The sequence below is a fragment of the Wyeomyia smithii genome, chromosome 1 (genome assembly GCF_029784165.1).
Source record: "Wyeomyia smithii strain HCP4-BCI-WySm-NY-G18 chromosome 1, ASM2978416v1, whole genome shotgun sequence".
In the NCBI taxonomy this organism is placed as follows: Eukaryota; Metazoa; Arthropoda; class Insecta; order Diptera; family Culicidae; genus Wyeomyia; species Wyeomyia smithii.
The window spans coordinates 132,140,956-132,158,722 of NC_073694.1; the positions used below are offsets into that span (position 1 = coordinate 132,140,956).

The window sequence follows — 17,767 nt, forward strand, 5'->3', positions numbered from 1 at the left end:
GATCTGATTAATGGTGAAAGGTAGAAGCTATATAGAAACAATAGTCAAATTGAAAAACGTGCTATTTCAAGCGGCCATCTAAATTCTATTGTCGCGTCGAACAATCACTGGATTGAATAAAAAGGGTGAGAGTGAGAGACCGGTCTTCTCTCGTGAGAGGTTAACTCTTTCCCCAAATTCAGAGAGATCTATAACTAGCTAGTGCAAAAAGTGAGTCAAGAGAAGATATCCACCGTGTGATGGCCTCAGGGCCGTCACAATGGGCAGGCGGAAATTCACTTCCACCTGACCCAAGAACAACAACCATATCTTGGCCGAACAAAAACAAAAGTGCCCTAGATACGATTGATGGTACAACCACAGGTCGCAGGATGCCCGACTGGATGGATCCTATCAATGGAGAGCTATCAGTACTAGTGATGAAACATGCTGACGAAAGCAGTAAACTACCAGACAATCCCTCCACCATTCGCAAATAAATTGAGAATACAGTTGGCGCAATCGACGAGGCAAGACCAGAGGCAAGAGGAGCTCGCTATATTTTGAAAGTAAGGCAGTCGAAACAGATTGAAAAGTTAATGAAGTTACGCCAGCTGATAGACGGTACACCAATTATCATCGGTGTCCACGAATCGCTCAATGTTCAGAAGTGTAAAGTGATATGTCCATTCGGATTATCGCTCACAAACGAAGAACTACCAACAGACCTTAAATCTCAGCGGGCTATAGAGGCCAAACACTTTACTGTCAGAGACAAAAATGATAAGAAAACATTTCATCACATCTTAATTTCGGTTATGTACGAGTCAAAACACAAACATACTACCCCAGTCCTCTCCAATGTACTAAATGCCATAAGCTAGGCCACAAAAAACGTTTCTGTGACGGTAAAGCGACGTGTCCGAATTGCTCCACGGAGCATGCCGATACAGAACCTTGTCCAGCTGGTCCTCACTGCGTCAATTGTAGTGGAGCTCACAGCGCCATGTCAAGAGAATGCAACGCTAAAAATGGTGAAATTCAGACGATCAAAATTAAGGTAGATGAAAACGTATCGTTTGCGGAAGCCAAAAAAATGATTCGAGGCTTGAAAGGACATAAATCAAGAATCTGGTAATGTAATACATGCAGGCATAGAAGACATGCCACGAAACCTGGACGAAAAGGATTTAGAAATAGTGAAACTACGAAAACTTCTTGAAGTACCGTCTGCCGGGGTGAGATTGTGCCAAAAAGGACACGTTTTTGTTCCTTAGCTTGTAATGCACACATTTAGGCAATGAGTTTGACCCAAATCACGTCAATGCACACTTAAATTTACGCCTGCCTCACACTATTAAATTAACGACTGCCGCAAATATGGACAAGTTACAATAAACTATAATTTTGGTAAAATTGAATGATCTTTAGCCTAATCTATCCCCTTCTATGGGGTGAGATTGTGACAAAAACAAAAATTTGTATTTGATACCTGTTTAATGAACAGTAGTGTATCCACGAATAATTCACATGAATACCATAATAAAACAGTAAGTATAGGGACGACCATAAACAACATGGACTGTAGGGGGTTGACCAGAAATTACGTTTCAAATGAATTATAGAAAAATGTATGACTGGATCAAATCAATATCTTGAGTAACCAGTTATGAGAACGTAGCTCATGGACAGTCTCTAAACAAATATTGGCGTCTCCAGGTAGCTAGAAAGGGAAAACGTTAGGACATAAAACCTGAGAAGACTTTTTGTTTTAATTATTATGTGTCATTGACCACTGTATATTCCATTGGAGACCTCAAAACTGCTGGAAACGTACCCCCAACCCTCCTTCCTTACTTTAAAAGTCATCAGTTTATATAGAATAGGTGTACACAATTTTGTTACATTCTATAAGTAATTTCAATCATTGTAAATTTCCATCTAACAGTTGTTAGCTTACTGTTCACAAGCATTTAGTCATTATTTCAAATAATACCATAGCTAGACAATATACCCTATGTAAACAATGCAAGCGTTTTGGTGTATACTGATATAATTTTGTGGTAAATGTGAATTCCGCACACTTTACCGTTCATTATAGCTTGGCACAATCTCACCCCAAAAGGGCACGAAAAGTGTTCAGTCTGGAAAAACATTTTTTTCTGAGCCACCACAGGTTCAATGCATGATATTTCCTCAACACATTGGAGACAACATCCTAACGTACCGTCTGAGCAGTAAGTAGATGTAATTTCATGATCGGGTTGGTTTGCATGGGACATTTTTTGGTAACGTTATTTGCGCGTGTTTTTCAGCCTGTACTTTAGAACAATATTTAAGTAAAACAGTTCACAAATATTATCTATATTCTATTTCAAGTTGTGAATAAATATGTCATGTTTCATATAATATTGAGTTTGAGGCATTAGGTTCTGGAAATCTCAAGTAATTTAACATACAAACATTTCCCGTTTGGGCTCAATCTCACCCCCGTGGCTTAATCTCACCCCGGCAGACGGTATTAATAAAAGAGGTAGCTGAATTGAAAAAGGAAACGCAACAATCACAACACAGTGAAATGGGAACTGGCAATTTTGACTCCAAGAACATCGAACGTCGCCAAACAAGTGAAGACTACTTCCCTACTAGACCGGTCAAAGATGTAAGGAGCTCAACTTCTCTCAAGAAAACAGCAGCAACAACGAAACAACGCGGCTAACACAAGACTACCCACTCTGACCCAATAAACAGTCTGCTTTGGAATGTTGAAGATGATTTGCACGGTAGCGACCATTTCCCAATCTTTTTGACTCCTGCGCATAGGGCTACGCCACGGCTATGTCCAACCAGATGGATTTTTGAAGAAGCCAACTGGTCTGAGTATCGCCACCAAATAAATACTGCAATCGATCCTAAATACACTACACTCCAGAACTTTTCTTGGAGATAATATCAAACATAGCCATTACGTGTATTCCTTGCTCTTCTGGAAGAGCAGGACATTAAAAGGTCCCTTGGTGGAACAAAGAGGTTGCCAATTCAATCAAAACTCGCCGGAAAGCTCTTAGAGCACTGCGTCGATTGGATCCCAGTGATCCTAACCAACAAGCTGTTCTGATTGAATTTCGGAAGAAACGAAATGAAGTTCGGAGAATTATTCGCGGAGCCAATGAGAAAAGTTGGAGTGACTTTGTAGAGCACATTAACGTCACAATCAGAAATGTGGAACAGGGTCGCAACATTGCAAGGAAAATTCAAAATCCCCACTTCCAAGCGGTTTCAAACCAAGGTATAAGTTTGACTAACGCAGAACACCTTGAAAATACATTTTCCTCTGTAAACATAAGTAAATACAATGTGGATATTTCTTTACGTGAACTAGAGTGGGCTCTCACAAATGCTCAAGCAAAGGCACTGGTTCGGGAGGTATTGGATTTCCGCTGTTAAAATATCTGCCACTAGAAGGTAAATTAGTTTTATTACGATGTTATAACGATGTTCGGAAATCGGGAATGATCCCAACAGGTTGGAAAGAGTCCACGATAGTCTCAAATCCAAAAAGAATTAGAAAAGAAGGAAATCCTGAAGAGTAGCGACTAATATCATTAATAAGCTGTGTAGGTAAAGTGTTAGAAAAAATTATAAATAGAAGACTAGTGTGCGAGCTGGAAGAAAAGAAACTACTAGATCCTCGTCAATATGCTTTCAGAGAAGGACTCGGAACTGATGTTTACTTCACTGAGCTGGAAGAATTTCTGGACCAGCCGTTAAGACAAAATCAGCATTCCGAGATGGTATCAATCGACATATCAGAAGCGTATGATACAGTAAATAGGAAAATAGTCATTGAATCGCTTAAGAAGATGAATATTTCGGGTCGCATGCTTCAATTTTTACAAAGTTTTCTCAAAGATCGAACCTTCAAAGTCAAAATAGGCTCAACAATTTCTTTTTTTTTTTTGTTGTGGAATTAGACTACTGCGTCCATTATTTGGAACTATTGTAGTATATCCCCCTTACTATACGTGCTATATTTCTTTTACTCGCTCTACATCACGAGGAGTCCCACAAGGGTCGACTTTGTCAGTAACTCTGTTTTTAATTGTCCTCAATCCCTTGTTTAATTCGGTACCCGTAAACGTACCCGCAAACCCTGGTCTACACCAACGATATAATTATTGTTGCGTATGGTAAACAGCGAAAACGCCTGAGAGCTAAAATGCAGTATGCCGCCGGACAAGCAATACAGTGGCTAACATCAATAGGGTTTAAAACAGCTATCTCCAAGTGTCAGTTACTGCACACTTGCACACAGAAGACACCGAGGAAGAGTACCTGATGTTAAGGTAGAAGAAATGATTATACCTACAATTAAACACATGAAAATCCTTGGTGTGATATTTGATAACAAACTAAACTTTCAAAAAAAAAAAACACGCTGGGGATAGACGGCATTCTGCTCTCCCCGTGAAAAACATATTAAAAATGATAGGTGGTCGAATTCGAAGCTCTCCCGAAACTTTGATCAAAATAGCCAATAGTCTGATTGTTCCACGTTTACTCTACGGATATTGTATAGTACAGTGGCGTAGCGTGACCGGGTGACACCCGGGGCGGAAAATTTGAGTGTCACTCCTTTCCCCCTGGGTGTCACCCCCATCAGGTGAAATCATTTTGTTATCAAAAAATGTGAGAGTTAGCACGATTGTTTTCATTTGCACTTAATCCACCCATTTTCGAAAAACTGGTTGAGATTATAATCTTAGGAGCAAATTTATGTAATTTTCGAGGGTTTCACCTCCACCTAATTGACAGTTAATCTCACGGATATCCTCATGGGTGTCACCCCCTTGAGGTATATATTTATATATATATATATATATATATATATATATATATATATATATATATATATATATATATATATATATATATATATATATATATATATATATATATATATATATATATATATATATATATATATATATATATATATATATATATATATATATATATATATATATATATATATATATATATATATATATATATATATATATATATATATATTGGCAGAGCTGTATGCCACCACGGGTCGGTATTTGGCGATTACCGTAGGCCACGGAAGTGCTAACTGCAAGAACGCAGTCCCGGACCATCCGCGAGAGCTAGCCTAGGTTGTGGTGAGACTCAGGCATTGGGCCGCCGAATTCTCACAAAAGCCACATTATCGGGAAGCAGCTCTGACGGAGCGAATAGTGCCGCTCCCACCACCCAAATGCACTAATTCGCCCATTGGGATTGATGCCAGTAAGTTCCCAATTACGGTAACTGGTCGCAACGCCATATGATAAGAGTCGGATTTCGTTTTCGTACCACGATTCTGGGCTGGCACCTGCGCCGAGCTCCCTTAGTAAGGTCGTGTGACAACGGCTTGAAACGGCGAGACAACAACCGGTGCAGGGGTCTCCGTCCCGTAAAACCTGGCAGGCCTTCCAGTACGTTCCAAATTCATTGCCCGGTGGGAACCGGGCAGAAGTGGGATCAGATGTCCTTTCCTGACTTGCGCCGGTCGGGGGTGTCATAGTTGCTCATAAGGCGCTATGGCAGCCGCCCCTAGCCATGGCCTCACTGCTTCGGCATAGACTACCATGGGACCAGATAGGCGACCACTCCAGTATGGATAAGGATAGCGGCTGGAAGGGGGACCCAATTAACAAGAATGAATATTGAAAAAAATGAAGATCAACAATTGGGCGCAGATGGGTTGAAAAACCCGTTTGCACGAGGAGGCATCCAGAGGTCTCCGCCGAGAAAGGCGGAGATGGATGCAGTAAAGGACGCCTGCGAAGACGGCAAAGGCAGTACGCCTACCGGATCGACGCAAGACATCGCAGTGGCTGGTCCACTGTTGATAAAGGCGGTCGGAAGACAGCGAGACACGCTACCGAAGGTAGTAGCGCTGTCGGAGCAGCTCGATGCCATAATCGAGTTCGCGAAAAGTCGCACCAACACGACGAAGTACCTGAAGCAGGCTCTCTACATGCTTCGGTCCTCCGTCGATGCTGCGAAGAAGGAGCACGCCGAGCTCAAGGCAAGAGCGGTGGCTGCAGAGAAGAATGCAACGGAGGTGACCGGAAGGGCGACGAAGTCGGTCCAAACGGACACCTGCACGTTTGCAGCGGTTTGCGCCTCCGGGTCAGCCGCAAAATAGCAAGGCAGTCTCCGGGGGAAGCCCCCGAGAACAGCAAGAAACGGTTGGTTGTGCTAAGCCCGCGAGATAGCACACCAACGGCCTCCAAGTCCGCCGAAAAGTCTGCCGAAGTGGCAGCTACGGGAAACCCTTGGGTTACCGTGGGAGGAAGGAAGCGCCAAAAAGACAGCAAGCGCAACGACGAGAAGGCGACAGATCGTCCAAAAATGGGAAAGAAGGCGCGAAGCAGGGGCGACGCCCTCATACTCAAGACGGAGGGGTCCAAGTACTCCGAAGTCTTGAAGAAAATGAGAGGCGAAACCCAGCTCAAGGATCTGGGAGCGGATGTGCGGACCATCCGTCGTTCTCGCACCGGCGAGATGATCCTTGAGCTCCGTAAGGATGCTAAAAACAAGGGCGCTGCCTACAAGACGGTAGCCGAGCAGGTCCTCGGGAAAGATGTGCAAATTCGGGCACTCACCTCAGAGGTGACTCTCCAGCTCAAAAACCTGGATGAAATCACCGAGAGGTGCGATATTGCACAGGCCCTCAAGGAGAAGTGCGGAGTGGAAGTAGCCACTGAGGTAATTCGCCTCCGAAAGGGTCCAGTGGGGACCCAGGTGGCCACTTTCCGGCTTGCATCGGCCGATGCAACTCTGGCCCTGAAGACAGCCAAACTTAAGGTTGGCTGGTCAGTATGTCCCCTGAGCATACTCCAGCAGCCGGACGTTTGCTTCAGGTGTTTCGAGGGAGGACACAAGTCCTGGACCTGCAAGGGGCCCGATAGGAGCCAGTTATGTAGGCGTTGTGGTGGTGCTGGCCATAAAGCTAAAGACTGCGGGGAGCCTCCCAAGTGCTTGGTATGTACTGGAAAACGGGACGCCAAGCACTTTATGGGAGGCCCACGGTGCCCAGCCGGTAAGGCGGCCACGAAACCACGGGCATGAGGGTGACACAATTGAACCTGAACCATTGCTATGCGGCACAGCAGCTGCTATACCAAGCACTCCGGACAACCTAGTTCGGAGGATGTGTAAAGACCCAAACATTTGGAGGGCGGTTTGTACAGCCGCCTCTCAAATAGTTTTAGAATTGCAAAACAGACGACATGTTGACCCCCGACACGCTAGTGTTAGCTAACGGCCAGTCTCCAGGTTAGTTAGCTAAGTTAGCAAAGAGATCTATAGAACCAAGAGGGTGCACAGAGCACAAAAGCCGCTCCCCGAAGCAATACCTAGCGGTGGTCCCGGGGAGTATTAAGGGCTGGAGACTGGAGGGGTTTTAGTGGGTCCGGTCACTGATTCAAACCAACCCCACACTCCCTGAGGTTGGTCAACTCAGGGGTTTGGATGCAAATTTCCCCTCCACCTGAAACAAAAAAAAAAACAAAAAAAAAAAAAAAATATATATATATATATATATATATATATATATATATATATATATATATATATATATATATATATATATATATATATATATATATATATATATATATATATATATATATATATATATATATATATATATATATATATCCCAAGTAACAATTCTATAGCTACTTGGTTTTCTAACGGTCTTATCACAGCAATGAATATTACCAACGGTTTTATGGCGGTTAAACCCGTTGCCAAAAATAGCAAGTCGTAATGAACACTGATAGCTGTCAATAAAACTCTAATAAAACTTCCAATAAAACCGACAAGAGTCAATGCGATTTTGCTTTATTATTGGTTTTATTATTACTATCTATTGCCCCTTAAAACCACTCCAGCTTGCTGTCATATAACATAGAAACCAGTTTTATTACCAGTTTTAACCTGTCAAACTTGTAAACAAATATATGCAGGCACTGATATACATACAGGTGAGACAAAAGCGGCTGAGTTGCTTTAGTGTGATGCAGAATTCTGTCGCAGTCTCCGTAAGATGTGTGAAAGATGCTTTAGAGCATCTTGCAGCGCATTTGTGAACATTGATGACGTAGAACTCCAAAAATCTAATAAAGTAACACAGCAAACTTTGTACTTTTCGGTAGTTTTTTTTTTTAATTTTATCGCCAGTTTGTCTTGTTATGGTTGAAAATAATTTCCTATGTCGTTAAATTATGCGTCCTTAAAATTAAGGTAGGGGCAAGACACTATTGATATATTTCGAAATATATTCAATATTCAATTAAACTAAGTATATATCGTTGCATTTTTCGTGCACCTATTTATATCAAAATTTGTTGATTCCTCATTATCGTCGGTTTGATGTCAGATTTTTCATAAAAATAATGTTGTCTAGGCCTCAGGGATTTACCATATTTTTCTTTATTAATGCAGGCATCCAACCTTTGCCGCACCTTACAACATATATATCATTGAACTAGGCTTATTGCGGCTACGATTAATGCCAACTAATTACCAACCGCGCCATATTGATATTTTTGAAACTTTTTATAATCTTGAAACGAAAATAGAATCGTCGTCTGACTAACAAATAAATTGAATATCCGAAGTTGATTTTGATCTATCTCTGTATTGAAGAACACGGCTAGATTTTTTTTCTGAAAATCTGAGCTGAAACAATCCAATTCATTTTTGCTAACAATGAGATCATTTTTGTAAGCCCGTACTATTTTGATGGCGCATAAATTTTAAGCGCCTATGATCTCAAAATGCACGACAAAATTTCATGCGCATATGCTTGAGAGCTACAAAACCTACCCCTCCTTATTCCTTATCTTTCTACAATATCACCATCAAATAAAATCGATTGCACGATGATAACCAACACAGGTGAAACATTTCTCCCGCGACGAGAGATTTCCTTATGAAAAAACAGTGGCGTGATGTTCTGGTGTGTGTGCAGGAACGGAACAACAAATCAACTTATTACGGTTGCTGTCAAGCAATGAAAAGTTGATTTGGACTTATTGTGGCAAGTAGCAGAGCGCAATAATGCAACCAAACTTATTGCGCTCTTAAAGAGGTAATGCCAGTTGCTTATAGTATGCGGTACTCTTTCCATGTGGTTTTAAAGCAGTTTTATTGCCATTCTTATAATTGGTTCAATAAGCTTGGCAAGGGTGGGCCAGCTGGCTGTAAAGCAAACTTATAGCGGTTATCAGGAGGTTCTGATAGTATTTTTAGTTTTAACAGCAATTTTGCGAAATTGGTCATGAAAACCGCTAAAAGAATGCAATACGACTTAAATTGTTACTTGGGATATATATATATATATATATATATATATATATATATATATATATATATATATATATATATATATATATATATATATATATATATATATATATATATATATATATATATATATATATATATATATATATATATATATATATATATATATATATATATATATATATATATATATATATATCAAAACAGATCTGCTTTGTGATTTACATTGCTGTTCAATTTTTACTTCTTTTAATTAATCTTTCTCAACGTTTTTCTTTTTTCCAGGTAATATTTGAGAAAAGCATGCTCTGGAAAGAAAAATACTATTTTAGTAAAACATGAAAATCAAGGAATTTTATGTTTGAAGTTGACTAGTCACCCCTATTCATGTCTGCCATTATAATTCTTGTCTGCTATTAATCACATTCTGTCAAACGAATATTCGCCATCACGACGTTTTTTCCCTAAACGTATTTTGACTTTTTGCCCTTCTCCTAGAAAGATGTAGCAATCACTTGAAAAATCGAAGATATAAAAGTGCTCCAAAGGGCCAAATGGCATATATCACTCGACTCAGTTCGACGAGCTGAGCATTTTCTGTATGTGTGTGAATGTTTGTGTGTGTATGTTTGTGTGTGTGTGTGCGTGTGTATGTGCAGATTTTTATTCTCACTCACTTCTCTCAGAGATGGCTGGACCGATTTTCATGAAATTGATTGCAAATGAAAGGTCTTGTTGTTCCATCAGACCTTATTCAATTTTATTGTAATCGAACTTTTAGTTTAGGGGTATAAAAATCATGCAACATTATTATCTTAGAAACGACACAACCGTTTTGAACAAAATGGGTTTCAAATGAACGGGCTACCCCAAAATACCCTTAACTTTTGAATTTTATAAAGATTGAACTTTTGGTTCAAAAGTTGTGAAAAGACACGTGTTCTGAAGACTGTTTAATCTCACTCATGTTTCTCAGAGAAAGCTGAACCGATTTTCATAAAATCTGTATCAAATGGAAGGTTTAGTTGCCCCATAACACCCCATTGATTTGTTTTGCAATCGGATAATTACTTTGCCTGTTATGTTAAAAAATGTGAAATCCAGCTATGAAAAGGAATATATTCCGAAGATTACTTAAACTCACTCACTTTGCACAGAGATGGCTGACCCGATTTCCACAAATTTAGTGTAGAATGAAAAGCCTGGCCTCATATTATCCTATTGAATTTTACTGTAATCGGACTGTAACTTAGTCTGTAATGTATTGAAATGTGAAAATCACGAAACTTCATTATCTCAGAAACTACACAACCGATTTATTCAACAATATTAATATCAGATGAACGGACTAGTTATGGGTTAACTAATGAATTAAGATTGAACACGTGGTTTCAAAGTTTGACTGCCCTATATGTTCCCATTTCATTTAATTATAATCGAACTTAAGCATCCGTTATGTATAAAATTTTTAAAACAACGAAAGTCTATTATCACAAAGATTACACTACTTATTTGAACAAAACTAGTGTCATACAAACGAGTCATCTCTCAAACTTACAAATAACAAACTTCATAACAATTTGATATGTGGTTCAAAAGTTTTGGAAAGAAAATAAATTTAAAGACTATTTAAAACTATACCTGCTTTGATCAATATATGTGGCCTTACCATAATTTAATTGTGGTATCGTACTATCCGAACGTTCCCTTGCCGGTATAGCTCGTTATTGAATTGTTTGCAATTAAGCGTCATTTCTTTTATTTCGCTATTTCTTAAGCACTAACATTACGTTAAATTTCATATTTTATACTTCAATTACAACATCAATATTTTGAAACTCAAAGAGTGAATATACCTTTATTGGATATAAGCGTTCATGTTTATCTATTTTTACAAATAATATGTTTGAATGAGAAAGGCTGGGTCTGACCACTTGGTGGATTAATTTAGGTTTTTTTCTAGAGATGAGAATCACGTATTCATACATTAGCGTCATTGCCAAGGACGATAGCTACTGGACGGTATCGAATCAATAACGTCTGATGAACAGATTCGCAGTTTGTTTTCACTTTGACTGCTGTCTTGGATAGCAACACAAACAAAGCTGCATTCGGCCCAATAGCAACGGATCGGTTCGTTGCTATCGCATTGCCAAACTTATGAATTCGTTGCTACTCGAGAATTTTTCCTTCCTTGAGTTTTTATTTTCCAAAAGTAACGCTCGGTGCGGTTATATTGTTTGCTATCAAGCCAGCTTTAGCAACCGAAATATAGCCACAGGTGCATTTGCTCTGATAGACGTTAGTGAGCTGATAACGTCAGGTAAATATCGTTATCGTCGATAACGTTAATGTTTGAAGACGCAACCGTCATCGTCGATAACGATAGTAAACGTTATCGGTATCGGTGATGACGATTAACGACGATAATCTATCGTATTAACAAGCCTGATTACGATTGAGTAGACATGAATGAAACAAAGTATCATCACCGAGAATGACAGTGTGCATCTCTTCGATGCGCGAATGTTAATTGACCATCTGTTCTTTGTACGAGAGCCGACGGACGTTCTACATTCACGAGCAAAAGCCTACTGCGATGCACACTAACGAAGCGAAATCAAATGGCAGTGTTGACCGTTTACAAGCCTGTTAGCAAGCATGCCGTTGAGTCAAAATGCCAATTTTTTCAAGGTAAATTAGAAAAACAGAAAAACAAACCAAATTTTCAAGCAACTTGAAATTGAAAAAAAGTCTTATATAAGGATTACAAATAACAGTTCAATTGCTAGTTGTTTTAATTTTTTTAATAATTTCAAGCTAATGGCTGAACTAATAGGTTGCGGTGACGTTCTACACATACATTGAAGATCATAACAAATGCAGGAATTTGCATTAATATTAACTTTTTATCAGAATAGACAATAAATGATTTCATGTGTAGGTCTTCGTAAGCTATTTACAAAGGTGTGTTCTTGTAATTTCATAAAAATTTTGATTCTAAAAATTGGTTAGCGCTCTGATGATTTTCATTATTTGAACCCTAATAATAATATGTAAACACTCTAGCTATTTGCAACACCTAATAATGTTGACTTATTTTTATTGATATTTGAATAAATTTACTATAGGCCTTTTACGTATCAAATTAGAAAAGAGGCAGAGATCTTGGAGTTACAGAATAAATACGTACCTTGATTATAAAACCAGTTCCATTGGCCGCCGGCTGCTTCACATCTGGCTTCCTCCTAAGTTTCCTTATCTGGCTAATGTCAGTTTACACCATTCAACGAAACGCCGCGTACACAGTCATTCGAGCGGCTAACAACAACTAACACCCACACAGTTCGTACCAGTTTCCGTCGCTAGAATTATAGAACACTCGGAAAGTTGCCACAGGAGGTTGTCTTCCGAGTTGTACCAACCAGTTACTTGTTATTTTAAAAATCATCATATCACCTACACATCAAAAATCTACACAACCAAGCCAAACTGATCACTTACAAAAATCCTAAATTAATCCACCTAGCGGTCAGACTCAGCCTTTCTCATTCAAACTTATTATTTTTTTAAATAGATTTACACGAATGCTTAAATCCAATAAAGGTATATTTACTCTTTGGGTTCTAAAATATTGATGTTGTAATTGAAGAATAAAATATGAAATTTGACGTAATGTTAGTGCTTAAGAAATAGCGAAATAAAAGAAATGACTCTTAATTTCGAACAATTTAATCATAAGCGATACCGGGAACGCTCAAACAGTACGATACCACATTTAAATCATGTTGAGGCCATATATATTGATCAAAGCAGGTATGGTTTTAAATATTCTTTGAATTTCTTTTCTTTCCAAAACTTTTGAGCCACATATCAAATTGTTATGAAGTTTGTTATTTGTAAGTTTGAGAGATGACTCGTTTGTATGACACTAGTTATGTTCAAATAAGTCGAGTAATACTTGAGATAATAGACTTCCGTTGTTTTGACAATTTAAAACATAACGGATGCTTAAGTTCGGTTATAATCAAATGAAAAGGGAACGTATAGGGCAGCCAAACTTTGAAACCACGTGTTCAATCATAATTCATCAGTTAATCCTTAACTAGCCCGTTCATCTAATATCAATATTGCTCAAATCGGTTGTGTAGTTTCTAAGATAATGAAGTTTGAGTGATATTGAATAGTCTCCAGAACACGTTTCTTTCCATAACTTCTGAACCACAAGTTCAATCTTCATAAAATTCAAAAGTTAAGGGTTTTTTTGGTAACCCGTTCATTTGAAATTAATTTTGTTCAAATCGGTTGTGTAGTTTTTGAGATATTGATGTTTCATGATTTTTACATTTTTATACATAACCTCTAAACTAGAAATTCGATTACAATGAAATTCAATAGGGTCTTATGGGACAACTGGACCTTTCATTTGCAATTAATTTCATTGAAATCGGTCCAGCCATCTCTGAGAAAATCGAGTGAGATTGGGAGAGCGTTACACACACACACACACACACATACAGAAAATGCTCAGCTCGTCGAGCTGAGTCGAGTGATATACGACATTCGGCCCTTTTGAGCACTTTTATACCTTTAGTTTTTGTAGTGATTGCTATACCTTTCTAGGAGAGAGGCAAAAATTGAGTGAGCTTAAACAGTCTTTGAAATACGTTTCGTTTCAAAACCCTTCTTTTATACATAATAATGAACCACATGTTTAATCATTAGTTAAGTATTTTCAAAACAGGCCGTTCATTTGGCACCAGTTTTATTCAAATTGGTTGTTTAGTTTCGGAAATAATGAAATTTCGTGATTATCACAATTTGATTCACGGTGCCTAAACTAAAAATCCGATTACAATGAAATTCAATAGGGTGTTATGAGGCCACTAGACCTTTCAAATAATTTCGTGAAAACCGGTCTAACCATTTCTGAGAAAAGTAAGTGAGTTTAAGCAGTCTTTGATATATGCTTTGCTCTTATAACGTGATTTGACATTTTTATAAATAACGGGCGAAGTTACAAACCGATTACAATAAAATTCAATAGCAACCTATGGGACAACTAGGCCTTTCATTCGAGACTAATTTTGTGAAAATCGGTCCAGCCATCTCTGAGAAAAGTGAGTGAGTTTAAACAGCCTCTGGAAAACATTTCTTTACATAACTTTTGAGCCATATGTTCAATCTTTATGGAATTTTTAAGTTAAGAGTTCTGAAGATAGCCCGTTCATTTGACATCAGTTTTGTTAAAATCGGTTGGGTAGTTTCTGAGATATTGATGTTTCGTGATTTTTACATTTTGATACATAACCTCGAAACCAAAAATCCGATTACAATGAAATTCAATAGCAACCTATGGGGTAATTACAGCTTTCATTTGCAATTAATGTCACGGAAATCGGTCCAGCCATCTCTGAGAAAAGTGAGTGAGAAAAAAAAGTTGCACATACACACACACGCACACACACATACACACATACATACATACATACAGAAAATGCTCAGCTCGTCAAACCAAGTCGAGCGATATACGACATTCGGCCCTCTGGGGCACTATAATACCTTTAGTTTTTTCAGTGATTGCTATACCTTTCTAGGAGAAAGGCAAAAAGTAAACTGCACACATGGCTGTGCGAGCTTGAACAGAAACTCTCAATTGACTATTTTCACGTCAAATGAAAAAGTTTGACATAAAGCTGAAAATAGTAATGCAATACTTTAACTTATTCAATTATTTTGTGCCTCATGTGATATTAGAGTTCGACTGCATTACTACATTTCAGTGGAATTGTCCATAATGCACCACTTTTTTCCACCCGAACGGGTGGCTTGAGTTTCAAGGGTTTTCACTTTATTGTATTAAGATCTTTAGTGTTTGCCGAATAACAGACTGATTTGTATCCTGTCCTTATAAACACAAATCATGTCTAGAACAATTTTTCGAAAACTATAATGTGCTTTGCATTTTCGAATTATTTATAAAATCTGAACCACGGTCGAGATATTAATTCGAATAACTTGCTAAGTTCAGCATGTATATTTCGATGAAGAAACATAAATAAACATAAGTGAAATAATAAAGAGCATCTATTTTTTTTAACGGTAGTCTGAACCTGAAGCGCCGCAGAATAGTGAACATAACTCAAGTTCTTTGTTTTGATCGTTCTAGCAGACACTTTTTATATATGTTTTGATATTGGATACTCAGGTGTGTGGCGACGTGACTTACGTTAAAAAGTTTTGAACAATCACAGCTTCTGAAGATAATGCAACGATTGGCACATGTCTCAATGCATTCACATAAGATGAGTATACATGGTGTAACAAAAACACGAAAAACAATTAGGAACTAAAAACTCAGAGTACATGAAACAGCCCCTCTATTTTTCTATTATTGATATATTTAAAGATAAAAATTTATAAAGGTGATTCAGTTTATTATTTTATCTTAAAGTATTAATACTAGTTGTGGCAAACCACTAGTTAAAGACCAATTTCGTGCTTCGCAGCACATCGATTAAGTAGATTTCAACTTAAATAATAAATGTTTTTGCCTAAATATTTCCTCCGGAAATTCACTTGCACTCAAAGCCTGAGTATTTCAGCATTACGGAACCGGAGGGTAACTCAAGAATGGTATTTCCTAATAGATGCGCGCAAAATCTTCTATTTATCGCTTCGTTCTATCTAACTATTTCTTTCCTTGTTTTTCTTAACATTGCATTCGACCTCCGGTGCTACCTAAGCACGCCCGTCGGGCACGATAAAAAACGTTCCTCTGCTGCAACATACACAGTGAAAAAAAAAACAACACCGCACTTTTGCGACACTGGCCAACACGCCAAGCGCACCTACCTAAGTCGTATGGGTACCTTAATATCGTACGAAATGTGATGTGTATAGAGCGAAACACAAAACTAAGCGCAGATGCACAAAAACATAACAGGAGCAGAAAAGTTAAGCATAAAATGCAGAATAATGCAGCCCGAGAAATTATATTCGATACGCGAAATGTGCAGCTATAGCAGGAAAATTACCCGACAGTTAGCAATCGGATGCTTCAACCGCGTGTACCAGAGAGTAAAGAGCGCAAAAAAGTGCGACCGGCGCGATCGTGGAGCAGAATGAAACTGAGAGCGACCGCAGCGGCACTCGAGCGAAAAAGTATCGTTGATCATATACCGAGTGACGGCTCTGTTTATACTTGGGTTTCTGGAACCGGCTCGGACTATCAAACTTACTGGTTGACCGGTGAGCTTGGAGCACTTCGGGGTAACTCTTTCTCAACCTGCGTCCTGAGTGCGGCGACTTTTGCGAATGTAGATAAAGGAAATAATTGCATTCATTGCAAATTTTATTTCCGAGCCTTTCTGAGCTTTTATTTGAAATTCGCCAATTCCAAACAATCATTGTTGCGATCACAAGAAGCAGACGGGTCGCATTACAGAGGCAACCTGGGGCAGATGCTCGATTTTATACTGCGAAAGGAATAGCAGAAGCTGAATGCATATAATACACGCATTTAATGATAACAAATTTTTTGCAACATGCTATGCGCTTGTAAAAAATTGCGCATACATGGCACTGGAACCATGTGAAAATAATTTCTTTCCATCAGATTCAGAAGGCAAGTTGACATTGCGCCAGAATGCGTATGACCAAGTGAAGAAATTTAATATTTTACCTTTGGCAACCTCTGGTTCTAGCTTGTGATGCTTCGTAGTCAAACATAGAGCTATTTTTACATCTTACATGTGTTTTGTACGTTATGCAGGCTTATGAGATGGTCTTGATTGAAGAACCTAGAATAATAAACCTAGCAGTGCGATCTGGCCTTTTACAGATAAGCCATTCCACGCTACTTGGCTAGTTCGCAAAGTTGTGTGGTGCAGAGGTTGGCAGAGACATCAATTTAGAATACGATTGTTCTCGTGAGCGGAACTGCACAAAATAGCACTGGTAAATCAAATATAATGTGTTGAAAAAATGGAGTCTACTTCTTGTACAGAATTAGAGTCTAACTGACTACTCAGTGGTCCCCGTGCCTATGTGATTAGAGATGTCGGTTGGCTAGCTCTCCCACACGGTTGTGATATCGGGTTCGCGTCCCGATCGAGTCGAGGATCTTTTCGAGCTGGAGAAAATTTTCGACTCAGCACTGGGGCACGTTGTATCGTTGTACTTATCCTACACATGCAAAATGTGCCAAAAACAATTCGATAAGGAATTCTCTCAACTAATCTAGTTGATCGAGACCGCTATTAGCCCCAAGGCTAAGCGTGCGATATAGTTGTGTTGACTACTCGCTGAACTGTTCAATTATTAAAAATGTCCAAAAAATATTGCTGGAAAAAAATACTTTTCTGGAGAATAATGTGCACTTTGACTTTGATATGAGAAA

General features: G+C 38.6%; 1 protein-coding gene across 16 annotated transcripts in view; it reads right to left on the reverse strand.

The window, feature by feature from the left end:
* The window catches only part of LOC129720631 (ras-related and estrogen-regulated growth inhibitor-like protein), an 80,016-nt gene extending 63,520 nt beyond the window's left edge, over positions 1 to 16,496 (reverse strand). For 4 of the 16 annotated variants that reach the window (XM_055672243.1, XM_055672141.1, XM_055672234.1 and 1 more), the window contains exon 1: positions 15,596 to 16,496. The gene's annotated coding sequence lies outside the window, so the exon portion shown is untranslated. Of the gene's footprint in view, positions 1 to 12,559; positions 12,786 to 15,595 lie in introns of those variants that run through there. The other 12 variants (XM_055672188.1, XM_055672177.1, XM_055672253.1 and 9 more) reach the window with 10 other exon arrangements.
* Positions 16,497 to 17,767: the final 1,271 nt, after the last annotated feature.